Source organism: Quercus robur, chromosome 4 (genome assembly GCF_932294415.1).
Source record: "Quercus robur chromosome 4, dhQueRobu3.1, whole genome shotgun sequence".
In the NCBI taxonomy this organism is placed as follows: Eukaryota; Viridiplantae; Streptophyta; class Magnoliopsida; order Fagales; family Fagaceae; genus Quercus; species Quercus robur.
This window is the reverse complement of record NC_065537.1, coordinates 31,455,440-31,481,876: the sequence shown is the minus strand read 5'-3', so window position 1 is coordinate 31,481,876 and position 26,437 is coordinate 31,455,440.

Here is a 26,437-nt window from a genome sequence, read left to right as displayed (position 1 = left end):
AGAACCAAGGCACTGTATGGTCATCGGACTCAAGCCTATGGGGAAACCAACTACTTAAAAGAGGTTCGGACAGAACCAAGGTAATGTATGGTCCTCGGAGAAAAGCCTATGGGGAAACCAACTACTTAAAAGAAAGATTAAAAGAGTTTTGCACAGAACGAAGGCATTGTATGGTCCTCGGACTCGGGCCTATGGGGAAACCAACTACTTAAAAGAGTTTTGGACAGAACCAGGGCACTGTATGGTCCTCGGACAAAAGCCTATGGGGAAACCAATTACTTAAAAAAAAGATTAAAAGAGTTTTGGACAGAACCAAGGCAATGTACGGTCCTCGGACTCAACCCTATGGGGAAACCAACTACTTAAAAGAGTTTTGGACAGAACCAGGGCACTGTATGGTCCTCGGACAAAAGCCTATGGGGAAACCAACTACTTAAAAAAAAGATTAAAAGAGTTTTGGACAGAACCAAGGCAATGTATGGTCCTCGGACTCAACCCTATGGGGAAACCAACTACTTAAAAGAGTTTTGGACGGAACCAAGGCACCGTATGGTCCTCGGACAAAAGACTATGGGGAAACCAACTACTTAAAATAGTTTTGGACAGAACCAAGGCACTGTATGATTCTCGGACTCGGGCCTATGGGGAAACCAACTACTTAAAAGAAAGATTAAAAGAGTTTTAGATAGAACTAAGGCATTGTATGGTCGTCGGACTCGGGCCTATGGGGAAACCAACTACTTAAAAGAGTTTTGGCCAGAACCAATGCACTGTATTATCCTCGAACTCCGGCCTATGGGGAAACCAACTACATAAAAGAAAGATTAAAAAAGTTTTGGACAGAACCAAGGTAATGTATGGTCCACAGACTCAAGCCTTTGGGGAAACCAACTGCTTCAAAGAGTTTTGGACAGAACCAAGCCACTGTATGGTCCTCGGACTCAAGCCTATTGGGAAACCAACTACTTAAAAGAGTTTTGGACAGAACCAAGGCACAGTATGGTCCTCAGACTCAAGCCGATGGGGAAACCAACTATTTAAAAGAGTTTTGGACAGAACCAAGGCACTGTATGTTCCTCGAACTCAAGCCTATGGGGAAACCAACTACTTAAAAGAAAGATTAAAATAGTTTTGGACAGAACCAAGGCATTGTATGGTCCTCGGACTCGGGCCTATGGGGAAACCAACTACTTAAAAGAGTTTTGGACAGAACCAAGGAACTGTATGGTCCTCGGACTCAAGCCTATGGGGAAACCAACTGGTTAAAAGAAAAATTAAAAGAGTTTTGGACAGAACCAAGGCAATGTATGGTCCTCGGACTCAAGCCTATGGGGAAACCAACTACTCAAAAGAGTATTGGACAGAACCAAGGCACTGTATGGTCCTCGGAGAAAAGCCTATGGGGAAACCAACTACTTAAAAGAAAGATTAAAAGAGTTTTGCACAGAACGAAGGCATTGTATGGTCCTCGGACTCGGGCCTATGGGGAAACCAACTACTTAAAAGAGTTTTGAACAGAACCAGGGCAATGTATGGTCCTCGGACTCAACCCTATGGGGAAACGAACTACTTAAAAGAGTTTTGGATGGAACCAAGGCACTGTATGGTCCTCGGACAAAAGCCTATGCGGAAACCAACCACTTAAAAGAGTTTTGGACAGAACCAAGGCAATGTATGGTCCTCTGACTCAACCCTATGGGGAAACCAACTACTTAAAAGAGTTTTGGATGGAACCAAGGCACTGTATGGTCCTCGGACAAAAGCCTATGCGGAAACCAACCACTTAAAAGAGTTTTGGACAGAGCCAAGGCACTGTATGATCCTCGGACTCGGGCCTATGGGGAAACCAACTACTTAAAAGAAAGATTAAAAGAGTTTTAGACAGAACTAAGGCATTGTATGGTCGTCGGACTCGGGCCTATGGGGAAACCAACTACTTAAAAGAAAGATTAAAAGAGTTTTACACAGAACGAAGGCATTGTATGGTCCTCGTACTCGGGCCTATGGGGAAACCAACTACTTAAAAGAGTTTTGGACAGAACCAGGGCACTGTATGGTCCTCGGACAAAAGCCTATGGGGAAGCCAACTACTTAAAAAAAAGATTAAAAGAGTTTTGGACAGAACCAAGGCAATGTATGGTCCTCAGACTCAACCCTGTGGGGAAACCAACTACTTAAAAGAGTTTTGGGCGGAACCAAGGCACCGTATGGTCCTCGGACAAAAGCCTATGGGGAAACCAACTACTTAAAATAGTTTTGGACAGAACCAAGGCACTGTATGATCCTCGGACTCGGGCCTATGGGGAAACCAACAACTTAAAAGAAAGATTAAAAGAGTTTTGGACAGAACCAAGGCAATGTATGGTCCACAGACTCAAGCCTTTGGGGAAACCAACTGCTTCAAAGAGTTTTGGACAGAACCAAGGCACTGTATGGTCCTCGGACTCAAGCCTATTGGGAAACCAACTACTTAAAAGAGTTTTGGACAGAACCAAGGCACAGTATGGTCCTCAGACTCAAGCCTATGGGGAAACCAACTATTTAAAAGAGTTTTGGACAGAACCAAGGCACTGTATGTTCCTCGAACTCAAGCCTATGGGGAAACCAACTACTTAAAAGAAAGATTAACATAGTTTTGGACAGAACCAAGGCATTGTATGGTCCTCGGACTCGGGCCTATGGGGAAACCAACTGGTTAAAAGAAAAATTAAAAGAGTTTTGGACAGAACCAAGGCAATGTATGGTCCTCGGACTCAACCCTATGGGGAAACCAACTACTTAAAAGAGTTTTGGACGGAACCAAGGCACCGTATGGTCCTCGGACAAAAGCCTATGGGGAAACCAACTACTTAAAATAGTTTTGGACAGAACCAAGGCACTGTATGATCCTCGGACTCGGGCCTATGGGGAAACCAACTACTTAAAAGAAAGATTAAAAGAGTTTTAGACAGAACTAAGGCATTGTATGGTCGTCGGACTCGGGCCTATGGGGAAACCAACTACTTAAAAGAGTTTTGGACAGAACCAAGGAACTGTATGGTCCTCGGACTCAAGCCTATGGGGAAACCAACTGGTTAAAAGAAAAATTAAAAGAGTTTTGGACAGAACCAAGGCAATGTATGGTCCTCGGACTCAAGCCTATGGGGAAACCAACTACTTAAAAGAGTATTGGACAGAACCAAGGCACTGTATGGTCCTCGGAGAAAAGCCTATGGGGAAACCAACTACTTAAAAGAAAGATTAACATAGTTTTGGACAGAACCAAGGCATTGTATGGTCCTCGGACTCGGGCCTATGGGGAAACTAACTACTTAAAAGAGTTTTGGACAGAACCAAGGAACTGTATGGTCCTCGGACTCAAGCCTATGGGGAAACCAACTGGTTAAAAGAAAAATTAAAAGAGTTTTGGACAGAACCAAGGCAATGTATGGTCCTCGGACTCAAGCCTATGGGGAAACCAACTACTTAAAAGAGTATTGGACAGAACCAAGGCACTGTATGGTCCTCGGAGAAAAGCCTATGGGGAAACCAACTACTTAAAAGAAAGATTAAAAGAGTTTTGCACAGAACGAAGGCATTGTATGGTCCTCGGACTCGGGCCTATGTTGAAACCAACTACTTAAAAGAGTTTTGAACAGAACCAGGGCATTGTATGGTCCTCGGACTCAACCCCATGGGGAAACCAACTACTTAAAAGAGTTTTGGATGGAACCAAGGCACTGTATGGTCCTCGGACAAAAGCCTATGCGGAAACCAACCACTTAAAAGAGTTTTGGACAGAACCAAGGCAATGTATGGTCCTCGGACTCAACCCTATGGGGAAACCAACTACTTAAAAGAGTTTTGGATGGAACCAAGGCACTGTATGGTCCTCGGACAAAAGCCTATGCGGAAACCAATCACTTAAAAGAGTTTTGGACAGAACCAAGGCACTGTATGATCCTCGGACTCGGGCCTATGGGGAAACCAACTACTTAAAAGAAAGATTAAAAGAGTTTTAGACAGAACTAAGGCATTGTATGGTCGTCGGACTCGGGCCTATGGGGAAACCAACTACTTAAAAGAAAGATTAAAAGAGTTTTAGACAGAACTAAGGCATTGTATGGTCGTCGGACTCGGACCTATGGGGAAACCAACTACTTAAAAGAGTTTTGGACAGAACCAATGCACTGTATTATCCTCGGACTCGGGCCTATGGGGAAACCAACTACATAAAAGAAAGATTAAAAGAGTTTTGGACAGAACCAAGGCAATGTATGGTCCACAGACTCAAGCCTTTGGGGAAACCAACTGCTTCAAAGAGTTTTGGACAGAACCAAGGCACTGTATGGTCCTCGGACTCAAGCCTATTGGGAAACCAACTACTTAAAAGAGTTTTGTACAGAACCAAGGCACAGTATGGTCCTCAGACTCAAGCCTATGGGGAAACCAACTATTTAAAAGAGTTTTGGACAGAACCAAGGCACTGTATGTTCCTCGAACTCAAGCCTATGGGGAAACCAACTACTTAAAAGAAAGATTAACATAGTTTTGGACAAAACCAAGGCATTGTATGGTCCTCGGACTCGGGCCTATGGGGAAACCAACTGGTTAAAAGAAAAATTAAAAGAGTTTTGGACAGAACTAAGGCATTGTATGGTCGTCGGACTCGGGCCTATGGGGAAACCAACTACTTAAAAGAGTTTTGGACAGAACCAAGGAACTGTATGGTCCTCGGAGTCAAGCCTATGGGGAAACCAACTGGTTAAAAGAAAAATTAAAAGAGTTTTGGACAGAACCAAGGCAATGTATGGTCCTCGGACCCAAGCCTATGGGGAAACCAACTACTTAAAAGAGTATTGGACAGAACCAAGGCACTGTATGGTCCTCGGAGAAAAGCCTATGGGGAAACCAACTACTTAAAAGAAAGATTAACATAGTTTTGGACAGAACCAAGGCATTGTATGGTCCTCGGACTCGGGCCTATAGGGAAACTAACTACTTAAAAGAGTTTTGGACAGAACCAAGGAACTGTATGGTCCTCGGACTCAAGCCTATGGGGAAACCAACTGGTTAAAAGAAAAATTAAAAGAGTTTTGGACAGAACCAAGGCAATGTATGGTCCTCGGACTCAAGCCTATGGGGAAACCAACTACTTAAAAGAGTATTGGACAGAACCAAGGCACTGTATGGTCCTCGGAGAAAAGCCTATGGGGAAACCAACTACTTAAAAGAAAGATTAAAAGAGTTTTGCACAGAACGAAGGCATTGTATGGTCCTCGGACTCGGGCCTATGGGGAAACCAACTACTTAAAAGAGTTTTGAACAGAACCAGGGCATTGTATGGTCCTCGGACTCAACCCCATGGGGAAACCAACTACTTAAAAGAGTTTTGGATGGAACCAAGGCACTGTATGGTCCTCGGACAAAAGCCTATGCGGAAACCAACCACTTAAAAGAGTTTTGGACAGAACCAAGGCAATGTATGGTCCTCGGACTCAACCCTATGGGGAAACCAACTACTTAAAAGAGTTTTGGATGGAACCAAGGCACTGTATGGTCCTCGGACAAAAGCCTATGCGGAAACCAATCACTTAAAAGAGTTTTGGACAGAACCAAGGCACTGTATGATCCTCGGACTCGGGCCTATGGGGAAAACAACTACCTAAAAGAAAGATTAAAAGAGTTTTAGACAGAACTAAGGCATTGTATGGTCGTCGGACTCGGGCCTATGGGGAAACCAACTACTTAAAAGAAAGATTAAAAGAGTTTTAGACAGAACTAAGGCATTGTATGGTCGTCGGACTCGGGCCTATGGGGAAACCAACTACTTAAAAGAGTTTTGGACAGAACCAATGCACTGTATTATCCTCGGACTCGGGCCTATGGGGAAACCAACTACATAAAAGAAAGATTAAAAGAGTTTTGGACAGAACCAAGGCAATGTATGGTCCACAGACTCAAGCCTTTGGGGAAACCAACTGCTTCAAAGAGTTTTGGACAGAACCAAGGCACTGTATGGTCCTCGGACTCAAGCCTATTGGGAAACCAACTACTTAAAAGAGTTTTGGACAGAACCAAGGCACAGTATGGTCCTCAGACTCAAGCCTATGGGGAAACCAACTATTTAAAAGAGTTTTGGACAGAACCAAGGCACTGTATGTTCCTCGAACTCAAGCCTATGGGGAAACCAACTACTTAAAAGAAAGATTAAAATAGTTTTGGACAGAACCAAAGCATTGTATGGTCCTCGGACTCGGGCCAATGGGGAAACCAACTACTTAAAAGAGTTTTGGACAGAACCGAGGCACTGTATGGTCCTCAGACTCAAGCCTCTAGGGAAACCAGCAACTTAAAAGAGTCTTGGACAGAACCAGGGCACTGTATGGTCCTCGAACTCAAGCCTATGGGGAAATCAACTACTTAAAAGAAAGATTAAAAGAATTCTGGACAGAACTAAGGCATTGTATGGTCCTCGGACTCGGTCCTATGAGGAAACCAACTAATTAAAAGAGTTTTGGACAGAACCAAGGCACTGTATTATCCTCGGACTCCGGCCTATGGGGAAACCAACTACTTAAAAGAAAGATTAAAAGAGTTTTGTACAGAACCAAGGCTATGTATGGTCCTCAGACTCAAGCCTATGGGGAAACCAACTACTTAAAAGAGTTTTGGACAGAACCAAGGCACTGTATGGTCCTCGGACGAAAGCCTATGTGGAAACCAACTACTTAAAAGACATTTGGACAGATCTAAGGCACTGTCTGGTCCTCGAACTCATGCCTATAAGGAAACCAACTACTTAAAAGAAAGATTAAAAGAGTTCGGGACAGAACCAAGGCATTGTATGGTCCTCGGACTCGGGCCTATGGGGAAACCAACTACTTAAAAGAGTTTTGGACAGAACCAAGGAACTGTATGGTCCTCGGACTCAAGCCTATGGGGAAACCAACTGGTTAAAAGAAAGATTAAAAGAGTTTTGGACAGAACCAAGGCAATGTATGGTCCTCTGACTCAAGCCTATGGGGAAACCAACTACTTAAAAGAGTATTGGACAGAACCAAGGCACTGTATGGTCCTCGGAGAAAAGCCTATGGGGAAACCAACTACTTAAAAGAAAGATTAAAAGAGTTTTGCACAGAACGAAGGCATTGTATGATCCTCGGACTCGGGCCTATGGGGAAACCAACTACTTAAAAGAGTTTTGAACAGAACCAGGGCAATGTATGGTCCTCGGACTCAACCCTATGGGGAAACCAACTACTTAAAAGAGTTTTGGATGGAACCAAGGCACTATATGGTCCTCGGACAAAAGCCTATGCGGAAACCAACCACTTAAAAGAGTTTTGGACAGAACCAAGGCAATGTATGGTCCTCGGACTCAACCCTATGGGGAAACCAACTACTTAAAAGAGTTTTGGATGGAACCAAGGCACTGTATGGTCCTCGGACAAAAGCCTATGCGGAAACCAACCACTTAAAAGAGTTTTGGACAGAACCAAGGCACTGTATGATCCTCGGACTCGGGCCTATGGGAAAACCAACTACTTAAAAGAAAGATTAAAAGAGTTGTAGACAGAACTAAGGCATTGTATGGTCGTCGGACTCGTGCCTATGGGGAAACCAACTACTTAAAAGAAAGATTAAAAGAGTTTTAAACAGAACTAAGGCATTGTATGGTCGTCGGACTCGGGCCTATGGGGAAACCAACTACTTAAAAGAGTTTTGGACAGAACCAATGCACTGTATTATCCTCGGACTCCGGGCTTTGGGGAAACCAACTACATAAAAGAAAGATTAAAAGAGTTTTGGACAGAACCAAGGCAATGTATGGTCCACAGACTCAAGCCTTTGGGGAAACCAACTGCTTCAAAGAGTTTTGGACAGAACCAAGGCACTGTATGGTCCTTGGACTCAAGCCTATTGGGAAACCAACTACTTAAAAGAGTTTTGGACAGAACCAAGGCACAGTATGGTCCTCAGACTCAAGCCTATGGGGAAATCAACTATTTAAAAGAGTTTTGGACAGAACCAAGGCACTGTATGTTCCTCGAACTCAAGCCTATGGGGAAACCAACTACTTAAAAGAAAGATTAAAATAGTTTTGGACAGAACCAAGGCATTGTATGGTCCTCGGACTCGGGCCTATGGGGACACCAACTACTTAAAAGAGTTTTGGACAGAACCGAGGCACTGTATGGTCCTCAGACTCAAGCCTCTAGGGAAACCAGCAACTTAAAAGAGTCTTGGACAGAACCAGGGCACTGTATGGTCATCGAACTCAAGCCTATGGGGAAATCAACTACTTAAAAGAAAGATTAAAAGAATTCTGGACAGAACTAAGGCATTGTATGGTCCTCGGACTCGGTCCTATGAGGAAACCAACTAATTAAAAGAGTTTTGGACAGAACCAAGGCACTGTATTATCCTCGGACTCAAGCCTATGGGGAAACCAACTACTTAAAAGAGTATTGGACAGAACCAAGGCACTGTAAGGTCCTCGGAGAAAAGCCTATGGGGAAACCAACTACTTAAAAGAAAGATTAAAAGAGTTTTGCGCAGAACGAAGGCATTGTATGGTCCTCGGACTCGGGCCTATGGGGAAACCAACTACTTAAAAGAGTTTTGAACAGAACCAGGGCAATGTATGGTCCTCGGACTCAACCTTATGGGGAAACCAACTACTTAAAAGAGTTTTGGATGGAACTAAGGCACTGTATGGTCCTCGGACAAAAGCCTATGCGGAAACCAACCACTTAAAAGAGTTTTGGACAGAACCAAGGCAATGTATGGTCCTCGGACTCAACTCTATGGGGAAACCAACTACTTAAAAGAGTTTTCGATGGAACCAATGCACTGTATGGTCCTCGGACAAAAGCCTATGCGGAAACCAACCACTTAAAAGAGTTTTGGACAGAACCAAGGCACTGTATGATCCTCGGACTCGGGCCTATGGGGAAACCAACTACTTAAAAGAAAGATTAAAAGAGTTTTAGACAGAACTAAGGCATTGTATGGTCGTCGGACTCGGGCCTATGGGGAAACCAACTTCTTAAAAGAAAGATTAAAATAGTTTTATACAGAACTAAGGCATTGTATGGTCGTCGGACCCGGGCCTATGGGGAAACCAACTACTTAAAAGAGTTTTGGTCAGAACCAATGCACTGTATTATCCTCGGACTCTGGCCTATGGGGAAACCAACTACATAAAAGAAAGATTAAAAGAGTTTTGGACAGAACCAAGGCAATGTATGGTCCACAGACTCAAGCCTTTGGGGAAACCAACTGCTTCAAAGAGTTTTGGACAGAACCAAGGCACTGTATGGTCCTCGGACTCAGGCCTGTTGGGAAACCAACTACTTAAAAGAGTTTTGGACAGAACCAAGGCACAATATGGTCCTCAGACTCAAGCCTATGGGAAACCAACTATTTAAAAGAGTTTTGGACAGAACCAAGGCACTGTATGTTCCTCGAACTCAAGCCTATGGGGAAACCAACTACTTAAAAGAAAGATTAAAATAGTTTTGGGCAGAACCAAGGCATTGTATGGTCCTCGGACTCTGGCCTATGGGGAAACCAACTACTTAAAAGAGTTTTGGACAGAACCGAGGCACTGTATGGTCCTCAGACTCAAGCCTCTAGGGAAACCAGCAACTTAAAAGAGTCTTGGACAGAACCAGGGCACTGTATGGTCCTCGAACTCAAGCCTATGGGGAAATCAACTACTTAAAAGAAAGATTAAAAGAATTCTGGACAGAACTAAGGCATTGTATGGTCCTCGGACTCGGTCCTATGAGGAAACCAACTAATTAAAAGAGTTTTGGACAGAACCAAGGCACTGTATTATCCTCGGACTCCGGCCTATGGGGAAACCAACTACTTAAAAGAAAGATTAAAAGAGTTTTGGACAGAACCAAGGCAATGTATGGTCCTCAGACTCAAGCCTATGGGGAAACCAACTACTTAAAACAGTTTTGGACAGAACCAAGGCACTGTATGGTCCTCGGACAAAAGCCTATGTGGAAACCAACTACTTAAAAGACTTTTGGACAGATCTAAGGCACTGTCTGGTCCTCGAACTCAAGCCTATAGGGAAACCAACTACTTAAAAGAAAGATTAAAAGAGTTTGGGACAGAACCAAGGCATTTTATGGTCCTCGGACTCGGGCCTATGGGGAAACCAACTACTTAAAAGAGTTTTGGACAGAGCCGAGGCACTATATGGTCCTCGGACTCAAGCCTATGCGGAAACCAACTACTTAAAAGAAAGATTAAAAGAGTTTTGGAAAGAACCAAAGCACTATATGGTACTCGAACTCAAGCCATTGGGGAAAACAACTACGTAAAAGGGTTTTGGACAGAACCAAGGCACTGTATGATCCTCGGACTCGGGCCTATGGGGAAACCAACTACTTAAAAGGAAGATTAAAAGAGTTTTGGACAGAACTAAGGCATTGTATGTTCCTCAGACTCGGACCTATGGGGAAACCAACTACTTAAAAGAGTTTTCGACAGAACCAAGGAACTGTATGGTCCTCGGACTCAAGCCTATGGGGAAACCAACTACTTAAAAGAGGTTCGGACAGAACCAAGGTAATGTATGGTCCTCGGACAAAAGCCTATGGGGAAACCAACTACTTAAAAGAAAGATTAAAAGAGTTTTGGACAGAACCAAGGCAATGTATGGTCCTCGGACTCAAGCCTATGGGGAAACCAACTATTTAAAAGAGTATTGGACAGAACCAAGGCACTGTATGGTCCTCGGAGAAAAGCCTATGGGGAAACCAACTACTTAAAAGAAAGATTAAAAGAGTTTTGCACAGAACGAAGGCGTTGTATGGTCCTCGGACTCGGGCCTATGGGGAAACCAACTACTTAAAAGAGTTTTGAACAGAACCAGGGCACTATATGCTCCTCGGACAAAAGCCTATGGGGAAACCAACTACTTAAAAGAGTTTTGGACAGAACTGAGGCACCGTATGGTCCTCAGACTGAAGCCTCTAGGGAAACCAACAACTTAAAAGAGTCTTGGACAGAACCAGGGCACTGTATGGTCCTCGAACTCAAGCCTATGGGGAAATCAACTACTTCAAAGAAAGATTAAAAGAATTCTGGACAGAACTAAGGCATTGTATTATCCTCGGACTCGGGCCTGTGGGGAAACCAACTACTTAAAAGAGTTTTGGACAGAACCAAGGCACTTTATTATCCTCGGACTCCGGCCTATGGGGAAACCAACTACTTAAAAGAAAGATTAAAAGTGTTTTGTACAGAACCAAGGCAATGTATGGTCCTCAGACTCAAGCCTATGGGGAAACCAACTACTTAAAAGAGTTTTGGACAGAACCAAGGCACTGTATGGTCCTCGGACAAAAGCCTATGTGGAAACTAACTACTTAAATGACTTTTGGACAGATCTAAGGCACTGTCTGGTCCTCGAACTCAAGCCTATAGGGAAACCAACTACCTAAAAGAAAGATTAAAAGAGTTTGGGACAGAACCAAGGCATTGTATGGTCCTCGGACTCGAGCCTATGGGGAAACCAACTACTTAAAAGAGTTTCGGACAGAACCAGGGCACTGTATGGTCCTCGGACAAAAGTCTATGGGGAAACGAACTTCTTAAAAAAAAGATTAGAAGAGTTTTGGACGGAACCAAGGCAATGTATGGTCCTCGGACAAAAGCCTTTGGGGAAACCAACTGCATCAAAGAGTTTTGGACAGAACCAAGGCACTGTATTATCCTCGGACTCCGGCCTATGGGGAAACCAACTGCTTAAAAGAAAGATTAAAAGTGTTTTGTACAGAACCAAGGCAATGTATGGACCTCAGACTCAAGCCTATGGGGAAACCAACTACATAAAAGAATTTTGGACAGAACTGAGGCACTGTATGGTCCTCAGACTGAAGCCTCTAGGGAAACCAACAACTTAAAAGAGTCTTGGACAGAACCAGGGCACTGTATGGTCCTCGAACTCAAGCCTATGGGGAAATCAACTACTTAAAAGAAAGATTAAAAGAATTCTGGACAGAACTAAGGCATTGTATTATCCTCGGACTCGGGCCTATGGGAAAACCAACTACTTAAAAGAGTTTTGGACAGAACCAAGGCACTGTATTATCTTCGGACTCCGGCCTATGGGGAAACCAACTACATAAAAGAAAGATTAAAAGAGTTTTGGACAGAACCAAGGCAATGTATGGTCCTCAGACTCAAGCCTTTGGGGAAACCAACAGCTTCAAAGAGTTTTGGACAGAACCAAGGCACTGTATGGTCCTCGGACTCAAGCCTATTGGGAAACCAACTACTTAAAAGAATTTTGGACAGAACCAAGGCACAGTATGGTCCTCAGACTCAAGCCTATGGGGAAACCAACTATTTAAAAGAGTTTTGGACAGAACCAAGGCACTGTATGTTCCTCGAACTCAAGCCTATGGGGAAACCAACTACTTAAAAGAAAGATGAAAATAGTTTTGGACAGATCCAAGGCATTGTATGGTTCTCGGACTTAGCCCTATGGGGAAACCAACTACTTAAAAGAGTTTTGGACAGAACCGAGGCACCGTATGGTCCTCAGACTGAAGCCTCTAGGGAAACCAACAACTTAAAAGAGTCTTGGACAGAACCAGGGCACTGTATGGTCCTCGAACTCAAGCCTATGGGGAAATCAACTACTTCAAAGAAAGATTAAAAGAATTCTGGACAGAACTAAGGCATTGTATTATCCTCGGACTCGGGCCTATGGGGAAACCAACTACTTAAAAGAGTTTTGGACAGAACCAAGGCACTGTATTATCCTCGGACTCCGGCCTATGGGGAAACCAACTACTTAAAAGAAAGATTAAAAGTGTTTTGTACAGAACCAAGGCAATGTATGGTCCTCAGACTCAAGCCTATGGGGAAACCAACTACTTAAAAGAGTTTTGGACAGAACCAAGGTACTGTATGGTCCTCGGACAAAAGCCTATGTGGAAACTAACTACTTAAAAGACTTTTGGACAGATCTAAGGCACTGTCTGGTCCTCGAACTCAAGCCTATAGGGAAACCAACTACCTAAAAGAAAGATTAAAAGAGTTTGGGACAGAACCAAGGCATTGTATGGTCCTCGGACTCGAGCCTATGGGGAAACCAACTACTTAAAAGAGTTTCGGACAGAACCAGGGCACTGTATGGTCCTCGGACAAAAGCCTATGGGGAAACCAACTACTTAAAAAAAAGATTAGAAGAGTTTTGGACAGAACCAAGGCAATGTATGGTCCTCGGACTCAACCCTATGGGGAAACCAACTACTTAAAAGAGTTTTGGACGGAACCAAGGCACTGTATGGTCCTCGGACAAAAGCCTATGGGGAAATCAACTACTTAAAAGAGTTTTGGACAGAACCAAGGCACTGTATGATCCTCGGACTCGGGCCTATGGGGAAACCAACTACTTAAAAGAAAGATTAAAAGAGTTTTAGACAGAACTAAGGCATTGTATGGTCGTCGGACTCGGGCCTATGGGGAAACCAACTACATAAAAGAAAGATTAAAAGAGTTTTGGACAGAACCAAGGCAATGTATGGTCCTCAGACTCAAGCCTTTGGGGAAACCAACTGCTTCAAAGAGTTTTGGACAGAACCAAGGCACTGTATGGTCCTCGGACTCAAGCCTATTGGGAAACCAACTACTTAAAAGAATTTTGGACAGAACCAAGGCACAGTATGGTCCTCAGACTCGGGCCTATGGGGAAACCAACTACTTAAAAGAAAGATTAAAAGAGTTTTAGACAGAACTAAGGCATTGTATGGTCGTCGGACTCGGGCCTGTTGGGAAACCAACTACTTAAAAGAGTTTTGGACAGAACCAGGGCACTGTATGGTCCTCGGACAAAAGCCTATGGGGAAACCAACTACTTAAAAAAAAGATTAAAAGAGTTTTGGACAGAACCAAGGCAATGTATGGTCCTCGGACTCAACCCTATGGGGAAACCAACTACTTAAAAGAGTTTTCGACGGAACCAAGGCACTGTATGGTCCTCGGACAAAAGCCTATGGGGAAATCAACTACTTAAAAGAGTTTTGGACAGAACCAAGGCACTGTATGATCCTCGGACTCGGGCCTATGGGGAAACCAACTACTTAAAAGAGAGATTAAAAGAGTTTTAGACAGAACTAAGGCATTGTATGGTCGTCGGACTCGGGCCTGTTGGGAAACCAACTACTTAAAAGAGTTTTGGACAGAACCAAGGCACTGTATTATCCTCGGACTCCGGCCTATGGGGAAACCAACTACATAAAAGAAAGATTAAAAGAGTTTTGGACAGAACCAAGGCAATGTATGGTCCTCAGACTCAAGCCTTTGGGGAAACCAACTGCATCAAAGAGTTTTGGACAGAACCAAGGCACTGTATTATCCTCGGACTCCGGCCTATGGGGAAACCAACTACTTAAAAGAAAGATTAAAAGTGTTTTGTACAGAACCAAGGCAATGTATGGTCCTCAGACTCAAGCCTATGGGGAAACCAACTACTTAAAAGAGTTTTGGACAGAACCAAGGCACTGTATGGTCCTCGGACAAAAGCCTATGTGGAAACTAACTACTTAAAAGACTTTTGGACAGATCTAAGGCACTGTCTGGTCCTCGAACTCAAGCCTATAGGGAAACCAACTACCTAAAAGAAAGATTAAAAGAGTTTGGGACAGAACCAAGGCATTGTATGGTCCTCGGACTCGAGCCTATGGGGAAACCAACTACTTAAAAGAGTTTTGGACAGAACCAGGGCACTGTATGGTCCTCGGACAAAAGCCTATGGGGAAACCAACTACTTAAAAAAAAGATTAAAAGAGTTTTGGATAGAACCAAGGCAATGTATGGTCCTCGGACTCAACTCTATGGGGAAACCCACTACTTAAAAGAGTTTTGGACGGAACCAAGGCACTGTATGGTCCTCGGACAAAAGCCTATGTGGAAACTAACTACTTAAAAGACTTTTGGACAGATCTAAGGCACTGTCTGGTCCTCGAACTCAAGCCTATAGGGAAACCAACTACCTAAAAGAAAGATTAAAAGAGTTTGGGACAGAACCAAGGCATTGTATGGTCCTCGGACTCGAGCCTATGGGGAAACCAACTACTTAAAAGAGTTTCGGACAGAACCAGGGCACTGTATGGTCCTCGGACAAAAGCCTATGGGGAAACCAACTACTTAAAAAAAAGATTAGAAGAGTTTTGGACAGAACCAAGGCAATGTATGGTCCTCGGACTCAACCCTATGGGGAAACCAACTACTTAAAAGAGTTTTGGACGGAACCAAGGCACTGTATGGTCCTCGGACAAAAGCCTATGGGGAAATCAACTACTTAAAAGAGTTTTGGACAGAACCAAGGCACTGTATGATCCTCGGACTCGGGCCTATAGGGAAACCAACTACCTAAAAGAAAGATTAAAAGAGTTTGGGACAGAACCAAGGCATTGTATGGTCCTCGGACTCGAGCCTATGGGGAAACCAACTACTTAAAAGAGTTTCGGACAGAACCAGGGCACTGTATGGTCCTCGGACAAAAGCCTATGGGGAAACCAACTACTTAAAAAAAAGATTAGAAGAGTTTTGGACAGAACCAAGGCAATGTATGGTCCTCGGACTCAACCCTATGGGGAAACCAACTACTTAAAAGAGTTTTGGACGGAACCAAGGCACTGTATGGTCCTCGGACAAAAGCCTATGGGGAAATCAACTACTTAAAAGAGTTTTGGACAGAACCAAGGCACTGTATGATCCTCGGACTCGGGCCTATGGGGAAACCAACTACTTAAAAGAAAGATTAAAAGAGTTTTAGACAGAACTAAGGCATTGTATGGTCGTCGGACTCGGGCCTATGGGGAAACCAACTACATAAAAGAAAGATTAAAAGAGTTTTGGACAGAACCAAGGCAATGTATGGTCCTCAGACTCAAGCCTTTGGGGAAACCAACTGCTTCAAAGAGTTTTGGACAGAACCAAGGCACTGTATGGTCCTCGGACTCAAGCCTATTGGGAAACCAACTACTTAAAAGAATTTTGGACAGAACCAAGGCACAGTATGGTCCTCAGACTCGGGCCTATGGGGAAACCAACTACTTAAAAGAAAGATTAAAAGAGTTTTAGACAGAACTAAGGCATTGTATGGTCGTCGGACTCGGGCCTGTTGGGAAACCAACTACTTAAAAGAGTTTTGGACAGAACCAGGGCACTGTATGGTCCTCGGACAAAAGCCTATGGGGAAACCAACTACTTAAAAAAAAGATTAAAAGAGTTTTGGACAGAACCAAGGCAATGTATGGTCCTCGGACTCAACCCTATGGGGAAACCAACTACTTAAAAGAGTTTTCGACGGAACCAAGGCACTGTATGGTCCTCGGACAAAAGCCTATGGGGAAATCAACTACTTAAAAGAGTTTTGGACAGAACCAAGGCACTGTATGATCCTCGGATTCGGGCCTATGGGGAAACCAACTACTTAAAAGAAAGATTAAAAGAGTTTTAGACAGAACTAAGGCATTGTATGGTCGTCGGACTCGGGCCTGTTGGGAAACCAACTACTTAAAAGAGTTTTGGACAGAACCAAGGCACTGTATTATCCTCGGACTCCGGCCTATGGGGAAACCAACTACATAAAAGAAAGATTAAAAGAGTTTTGGACAGAACCAAGGCAATGTATGGTCCTCAGACTCAAGCCTTTGGGGAAACCAACTGCATCAAAGAGTTTTGGACAGAACCAAGGCACTGTATTATCCTCGGACTCCGGCCTATGGGGAAACCAACTACTTAAAAGAAAGATTAAAAGTGTTTTGTACAGAACCAAGGCAATGTATGGTCCTCAGACTCAAGCCTATGGGGAAACCAACTACTTAAAAGAGTTTTGGACAGAACCAAGGCACTGTATGGTCCTCGGACAAAAGCCTATGTGGAAACTAACTACTTAAAAGACTTTTGGACAGATCTAAGGCACTGTCTGGTCCTCGAACTCAAGCCTATAGGGAAACCAACTACCTAAAAGAAAGATTAAAAGAGTTTGGGACAGAACCAAGGCATTGTATGGTCCTCGGACTCTAGCCTATGGGGAAACCAACTACTTAAAAGAGTTTCGGACAGAACCAGGGCACTGTATGGTCCTCGGACAAAAGCCTATGGGGAAACCAACTACTTAAAAAAAAGATTAAAAGAGTTTTGGATTGAACCAAGGCAATGTATGGTCCTCGGACTCAACTCTATGGGGAAACCAACTACTTAAAAGAGTTTTGGACGGAACCAAGGCACTGTATGGTCCTCGGACAAAAGCCTATGTGGAAACTAACTACTTAAAAGACTTTTGGACAGATCTAAGGCACTGTCTGGTCCTCGAACTCAAGCCTATAGGGAAACCAACTACCTAAATGAAAGATGAAAAGAGTTTGGGACAGAACCAAGGCATTGTATGGTCCTCGGACTCGAGCCTATGGGGAAACCAACTACTTAAAAGAGTTTCGGATAGAACCAGGGCACTGTATGGTCCTCGGACAAAAGCCTATGGGGAAACCAACAACTTAAAAAAAAGATTAAAAGAGTTTTGGACAGAACCAAGGCAATGTATGGTCCTCGGACTCAACCCTATGGGGAAACCAACTACTTAAAAGAGTTTTGGACGGAACCAAGGCACTGTATGGTCCTCGGACAAAAGCCTATGGGGAAATCAACTACTTAAAAGAGTTTTGGACAGAACCAAGGCACTGTATGATCCTCGGACTCGGGCCTATGGGGAAACCAACTACTTAAAAGAAAGATTAAAAGAGTTTTAGACAGAACTAAGGCATTGTATGGTCGTCGGACTCGGGCCTATGGGGAAACCAACTACTTAAAAGAGTTTTGGACAGAACCAAGGCACTGTATTATCCTCGGACTCCGGCCTATGGGGAAACCAACTACATAAAAGAAAGATTAAAAGAGTTTTGGACAGAACCAAGGCAATGTATGGTCCTCAGACTCAAGCCTTTGGGGAAACCAACTGCATCAAAGAGTTTTGGACAGAACCAAGGCGCTGTATGGTCCTCGGACTCAAGCCTATTGGGAAACCAACTACTTAAAAGAATTTTGGACAGAACCAAGGCACAGTATGGTCCTCAGACTCAAGCCTATGGGGAAACCAACTATTTAAAAGAGTTTTGGACAGAACCAAGGCACTGTATGTTCCTCGAACTCAAGCCTATGGGGAAACCAACTACTTAAAAGAAAGATGAAAATAGTTTTGGACAGAACGAAGGCATTGTATGGTCCTCGGACTCGGGCTTATGGGGAAACCAACTACTTAAAAGAGTTTTGGACAGAACCGAGGCACTGTATGGTCCTCAGACTTAAGCCTCTAGGGAAACCAACAACTTAAAAGAGTCTTGGACAGAACCAGGGCACTATATGGTCCTCGGACTCAAGCCATTTGGGAAAACAACTACTTAAAAGAAAGATTAAAAGAGTTTTAGACAGAACTAAGGCATTGTATGGTCCTCGGACTCGAGCCTATGGGGAAACCAACTACTTAAAAGAGTTTCGGATAGAACCAGGGCACTGTATGGTCCTCGGACAAAAGCCTATGGGGAAACCAACTACTTAAAAGAAAGATTAAAAGAGTTTTGGACAGAACCAAGGCAATGTATGGTCCTCGGACTCAACCCTATGGGGAAACCAACTACTTAAAAGAGTTTTGGACGGAACCAAGGCACTGTATGGTCCTCGGACAAAAGCCTATGGGGAAATCAACTACTTAAAAGAGTTTTGGACAGAACCAGGGCACTGTATGATCCTCGGAGTCGGGCCTATGGGGAAACCAACTACTTAAAAGAAAGATTAAAAGAGTTTTAGACAGAACTAAGGCATTGTATGGTCGTCGGACTAGGGCCTATGGGGAAACCAACTACTTAAAAGAGTTTTGGACAGAACCAACGCACTGTATGGTCCTCGGACTCAAGCTTATGGGGAAACCAACTACTTAAAAGAGGTTCGGACAGAACCAAGGTACTGTATGGTCCTCGGACAAAAGCCTATGGGGAAATCAACTACTTAAAAGAAAGATTAAAAGAGTTTTGCACAGAACGAAGGCATTGTATGGTCCTCGGGCTCGGGCCTATATGGAAACCAACTACTTAAAAGAGTTTCGTACAGAACCAGGGCACTGTATGGTCCTCAAAAGCCTATGGGGAAACCAACTACTTAAAAAAAAGATTAAAAGAGTTTTGGACAGAACCAAGGCAATGTATGGTCCTCGGACTCAACCCTATGGGGAAACCAACTACTTAAAAGAGTTTTGGACGGAACCAAGGCACTGTATGGTCCTCGGACAAAAGCCTATGGGGAAACCAACTACTTAAAAGAGTTTTGGACAGAACCAAGGCACTGTATGATCCTCGGACTCGGGCCTATGGGGAAACCAACTACTTAATAGAAAGATTAAAAGAGTTTTAGACAGAACTAAGGCATTGTATGGTCGTCGGACTCGGGCCTATGGGGAAACCAATTACTTAAAAGGGTTTTGGACAGAACCAAGGCACTGTATGATCCTCGGACTCGGGCCTATGGGGAAACCAACTACTTAAAAGGAAGATTAAAAGAGTTTTGGACAGAACTAAGGCATTGTATGGTCCTCGGACTCGGGCCTATGGGGAAACCAACTACTTAAAAGAGTTTTGGACAGAACCAAGGCACTGTATGGTCCTCGGACTCAAGCATATGCGGAAACCAACTACTTAAAAGAGGTTCGGACAGAACCAAGCTACTGTATGGTCCTCGGACAAAAGCCTATGGGGAAATCAACTACTTAAAAGAAAGATTAAAAGAGTTTTGGACAGAACCAAAGCAATGTATGGTCCTCGGACTCAAGCCTATGGGGAAACCAACTACTTAAAAGAGTATTGGACAGAACCAAGGCACTGTAAGGTCCTCGGAGAAAAGCCTATGGGGAAACCAACTACTTAAAAGAAAGATTAAAAGAGTTTTGCACAGAACAAAGGCATTGTATGGTCCTCGGGCTCGGGCCTATATGGAAACCAACTACTTAAAAGAGTTTCGGACAGAACCAGGGCGCTGTATGGTCCTCAAAAGCCTATGGGGAAACCAACTACTTAAAAAAAAGATTAAAAAAGTTTTGGACAGAACCAAGGCAATGTATGGTCCTCGGACTCAACCCTATGGGGAAACTAACTACTTAAAAGAGTTTTGGACGGAACCAAGGCACTGTATGGTCCTCGGACAAAAGCCTATGGGGAAACCAACTACTTAAAAGAGTTTTGGACAGAACCAAGGCACTGTATGATCCTCGGACTCGGGCCTATGGGGAAACCAACTACTTAAAAGAAAGATTAAAAGAGTTTTAGACAGAACTAAGGCATTGTATGGTCGTCGGACTCGGGCCTATGGGGAAACCAACTACTTAAAAGAATTTTGGACAGAACCAAGGCACTGTATTATCCTCGGACTCCGGCCTATGGGGAAACCAACTACAAAAAAGAAAGATTAAAAGAGTTTTGGACAGAACCAAGGCAATGTGTGGTCCTCAGACTCTAGCCTACGGGGAAACCAACTACTTCAAAGAGTTTTGGACAGAACCAAGGCGCTGTATGGTCCTCGGACTCAAGCCTCTAGGGAAACCAACAACTTAAAAGAGTCTTGGACAGATCCAGGGCACTGTATGGTCCTCGAACTCAAGCCTATGGGGAAATCGACTACTTAAAAGAAAGATTAAAAGAATTCTGGACAGAACTAAGGCATTGTATTATCCTCGGACTCGGGCCTATGGGGAAACCAACTACTTAAAAGAGTTTTGGACAGAACCAAGGCACTGTATTATCCTCGGACTCCGGCCTATGGGGAAACCAACTACTTAAAAGAAAGATTAAAAGAGTTTTGGACAGAACCAAGGCAATGTGTGGTCCTCAGACTCTAGCCTACGGGGAAACCAACTACTTCAAAGAATTTTGGACAGAACCAAGGCGCTGTATGGTCCTCGGACTCAAGCCAATTGGGAAACCAACTACTTAAAAGAATTTTGGACAGAACCAAGGCACAGTATGGTCCTCAGACTTAAGCCTATGGGGAAACCAACTATTTAAAAGAGTTTTGGACAGAACCAAGGCACTGTATGTTCCTCGAACTCAAGCCTATGGGGAAACCAACTACCTAAAAGAAAGATGAAAATAGTTTTGGACAGAACCAAGGCATTGTATGGTCCTCGGACTCGGGCCTATGGGGAAACCAACTACTTAAAAGTGTTTTGGACAGAACCGAGGCACTGTATGGTTCTCAGACTTAAGCCTCTAGGGAAACCAACAACTTAAAAGAGTCTTGGACAGAACCAGGGCACTGTATGGTCCTCGAACTCAAGCCTATGGGGAAATCCACTACTTAAAAGAATGATTAAAAGAATTCTGGACAGAACTAAGGCATTGTATTATCCTCGGACTTGGGCCTATGGGGAAACCAACTACTTAAAAGAGTTTTGGATAGAACCAAGGCACTATATGGTCCTCGGACTCAAGCCTATGCGGAAACCAACTACTTAAAAGAAAGATTAAAAGAGTTTTGGACAGAACCAAAGCACTATATGGTCCTCGGACTCAAGCCATTAGGGAAAACAACTACTTAAAAGGGTTTTGGACAGAACCAAGGCAATGTATGATCCTCGGACTCGGGCCCATGGGGAAACCAACTATTTAAAAGAAAGATTAAAAGAGTTTTGGACAGAACTAAGGCATTGTATGGTCCTCGGACTCGGGTCTATGGGTAAACCAACTACTAAAAAGAGTTTTGGACAGAACCAAGGCACTGTATTATCCTCGGACTCGGGCCTTTGGGGAAACCAACTACTTAAAAGAAAGATTAAAAGAGTTTTGGACAGAACCAAGGCTTTTTTATGGTCCTCAGACTCAAGCCTATGGGGAAACCAACAAATTAAAAGAGTTTTGGACAAAACCAAGGCACTGTATGGACCTCGGACTCAAGCCTATGGGGAAATCAACTTCTTAAAAGAGTTTTGGACTGAACCAAGGCACTGTATGGTCATCGGACTCAAGCCAATGGGGAAACCAACTACTTAAAAGAGTTTTGAACAGAACCGGGGCACTGTATGGTCCTCGAACTCAAGCCTATGTGGAAATCAACTACATAAAAGATAGATTAAAAGAGTTCTGGACAAAACTAAGGCATTGAATGTTCCTCGAACTCGGGCCTATGGGGAAACCAACCACTTAAAAGAGTTTTGGACAGAACCAAGGCACTGTATTATCCTCGGACTCCGGCCTATGGGGAAACCAACTACTTAAAAGAAAGATTAAAAGAGTTTTGGACAGAACCAAGGCACTGTATGATCCTCGGACTCGGGCCTATGGGGAAACCAACTACTTAATAGAAAGATTAAAAGAGTTTTAGACAGAACTAAGGCATTGTATGGTCGTCGGACTCGGGCCTATGGGGAAACCAACTACTTAAAAGGAAGATTAAAAGAGTTTTGGACAGAACTAAGGCATTGTATGGTCCTCGGACTCGGGCCTATGGGGAAACCAACTACTTAAAAGAGTTTTGGACAGAACCAAGGCACTGTATGGTCCTCGGACTCAAGCATATGCGGAAACCAACTACTTAAAAGAGGTTCGGACAGAACCAAGCTACTGTATGGTCCTCGGACAAAAGCCTATGGGGAAATAAACTACTTAAAAGAAAGATTAAAAGAGTTTTGGACAGAACCAAGGCAATGTATGGTCCTCGGACTCAAGCCTATGGGGAAACCAACTACTTAAAAGAGTATTGGACAGAACCAAGGCACTGTAAGGTCCTCGGAGAAAAGCCTATGGGGAAACCAACTACTTAAAAGAAAGATTAAAAGAGTTTTGCACAGAACAAAGGCATTGTATGGTCCTCGGGCTCGGGCCTATATGGAAACCAACTACTTAAAAGAGTTTCGGACAGAACCAGGGCGCTGTATGGTCCTCAAAAGCCTATGGGGAAACCAACTACTTAAAAAAAAGATTAAAAAAGTTTTGGACAGAACCAAGGCATTGAATGTTCCTCGAACTCGGGCCTATGGGGAAACCAACCACTTAAAAGAGTTTTGGACAGAACCAAGGCACTGTATTATCCTCGGACTCCGGCCTATGGGGAAACCAACTACTTAAAAGAAAGATTAAAAGAGTTTTGGACAGAACCAAGGCACTGTATGATCCTCGGACTCGGGCCTATGGGGAAACCAACTACTTAATAGAAAGATTAAAAGAGTTTTAGACAGAACTAAGGCATTGTATGGTCGTCGGACTCGGGCCTATGGGGAAACCAACTACTTAAAAGGAAGATTAAAAGAGTTTTGGACAGAACCAAGGCAATGTATGGTCCTCGGACTCAAGCCTATGGGGAAACCAACTACTTAAAAGAGTATTGGACAGAACCAAGGCACTGTAAGGTCCTCGGAGAAAAGCCTATGGGGAAACCAACTACTTAAAAGAAAGATTAAAAGAGTTTTGCACAGAACAAAGGCATTGTATGGTCCTCGGGCTCGGGCCTATATGGAAACCAACTACTTAAAAGAGTTTCGGACAGAACCAGGGCGCTGTATGGTCCTCAAAAGCCTATGGGGAAACCAACTACTTAAAAAAAAGATTAAAAAAGTTTTGGACAGAACCAAGGCAATGTATGGTCCTCGGACTCAACCCTATGGGGAAACTAACTACTTAAAAGAGTTTTGGACGGAACCAAGGCACTGTATGGTTCTCGGACAAAAGCCTATGGGGAAACCAACTACTTAAAAGAGTTTTGGACAGAACCAAGGCACTGTATGATCCTCGGACTCGGGCCTATGGGGAAACCAACTACTTAAAAGAAAGATTAAAAGAGTTTTAGACAGAACTAAGGCATTGTATGGTCGTCGGACTCGGGCCTATGGGGAAACCAACTACTTAAAAGAATTTTGGACAGAACCAAGGCACTGTATTATCCTCGGACTCCGGCCTATGGGGAAACCAACTACAAAAAAGAAAGATTAAAAGAGTTTTGGACAGAACCAAGGCAATGTGTGGTCCTCAGACTCTAGCCTACGGGGAAACCAACTACTTCAAAGAGTTTTGGACAGAACCAAGGCGCTGTATGGTCCTCGGACTCAAGCCTCTAGGGAAACCAACAACTTAAAAGAGTCTTGGACAGATCCAGGGCACTGTATGGTCCTCGAACTCAAGCCTATGGGGAAATCGACTACTTAAATGAAAGATTAAAAGAATTCTGGACAGAACTAAGGCATTGTATTATCCTCGGACTCGGGCCTATGGGGAAACCAACTACTTAAAAGAGTTTTGGACAGAACCAAGGCACTGTATTATCCTCGGACTCCGGCCTATGGGGAAACAAACTACTTAAAAGAAAGATTAAAAGAGTTTTGGACAGAACCAAGGCAATGTGTGGTCCTCAGACTCTAGCCTACGGGGAAACCAACTACTTCAAAGAATTTTGGACAGAACCAAGGCGCTGTATGGTCCTCGGACTCAAGCCAATTGGGAAACCAACTACTTAAAAGAGTTTTGGCCTGAACCAAGGCACTGTATGGTCATCGGACTCAAGCCAATGGGGAAACCAACTACATAAAAGAAAGATTAAAAGAGTTCTGGACAAAACTAAGGCATTGAATGGTCCTCGAACTCGGGCCTATGGGGAAACCAACCACTTAAAAGAGTTTTGGACAGAACCAAGGCACTGTATTATCCTCGGACTCCGGCCTATGGGGAAACCAACTACTTAAAAGAAAGATTAAAAGAGTTTTGGACAGAACCAAGGCACTGTATGATCCTCGTACTCGGGCCTATGGGGAAACCAACTACTTAAAAGAAAGATTAAAAGAGTTTTGCACAGAACAAAGGCATTGTATGGTCCTCGGGCTCGGGCCTATATGGAAACCAACTACTTAAAAGAGTTTCGGACAGAACCAGGGCGCTGTATGGTCCTCAAAAGCCTATGGGGAAACCAACTACTTAAAAAAAAGATTAAAAAAGTTTTGGACAGAACCAAGGCAATGTATGGTCCTCGGACTCAACCCTATGGGGAAACTAACTACTTAAAAGAGTTTTGGACGGAACCAAGGCACTGTATGGTTCTCGGACAAAAGCCTATGGGGAAACCAACTACTTAAAAGAGTTTTGGACAGAACCAAGGCACTGTATGATCCTCGGACTCGGGCCTATGGGGAAACCAACTACTTAAAAGAAAGATTAAAAGAGTTTTAGACAGAACTAAGGCATTGTATGGTCGTCGGACTCGGGCCTATGGGGAAACCAACTACTTAAAAGAATTTTGGACAGAACCAAGGCACTGTATTATCCTCGGACTCCGGCCTATGGGGAAACCAACTACAAAAAAGAAAGATTAAAAGAGTTTTGGACAGAACCAAGGCAATGTGTGGTCCTCAGACTCTAGCCTACGGGGAAACCAACTACTTCAAAGAGTTTTGGACAGAACCAAGGCGCTGTATGGTCCTCGGACTCAAGCCTCTAGGGAAACCAACAACTTAAAAGAGTCTTGGACAGATCCAGGGCACTGTATGGTCCTCGAACTCAAGCCTATGGGGAAATCGACTACTTAAATGAAAGATTAAAAGAATTCTGGACAGAACTAAGGCATTGTATTATCCTCGGACTCGGGCCTATGGGGAAACCAACTACTTAAAAGAGTTTTGGACAGAACCAAGGCAATGTATGGTCCTCGGACTCAAGCCTATGGGGAAACCAACTACTTAAAAGAGTATTGGACAGAACCAAGGCACTGTAAGGTCCTCGGAGAAAAGCCTATGGGGAAACCAACTACTTAAAAGAAAGATTAAAAGAGTTTCGCACAGAACAAAGGCATTGTATGGTCCTCGGGCTCGGGCCTATATGGAAACCAACTACTTAAAAGAGTTTCGGACAGAACCAGGGCGCTGTATGGTCCTCAAAAGCCTATGGGGAAACCAACTACTTAAAAAAAAGATTAAAAAAGTTTTGGACAGAACCAAGGCAATGTATGGTCCTCGGACTCAACCCTATGGGGAAACTAACTACTTAAAAGAGTTTTGGACGGAACCAAGGCACTGTATGGTTCTCGGACAAAAGCCTATGGGGAAACCAACTACTTAAAAGAGTTTTGGACAGAACCAAGGCACTGTATGATCCTCGGACTCGGGCCTATGGGGAAACCAACTACTTAAAAGAAAGATTAAAAGAGTTTTAGACAGAACTAAGGCATTGTATGGTCGTCGGACTCGGGCCTATGGGGAAACCAACTACTTAAAAGAATTTTGGACAGAACCAAGGCACTGTATTATCCTCGGACTCCGGCCTATGGGGAAACCAACTACAAAAAAGAAAGATTAAAAGAGTTTTGGACAGAACCAAGGCAATGTGTGGTCCTCAGACTCTAGCCTACGGGGAAACCAACTACTTCAAAGAGTTTTGGACAGAACCAAGGCGCT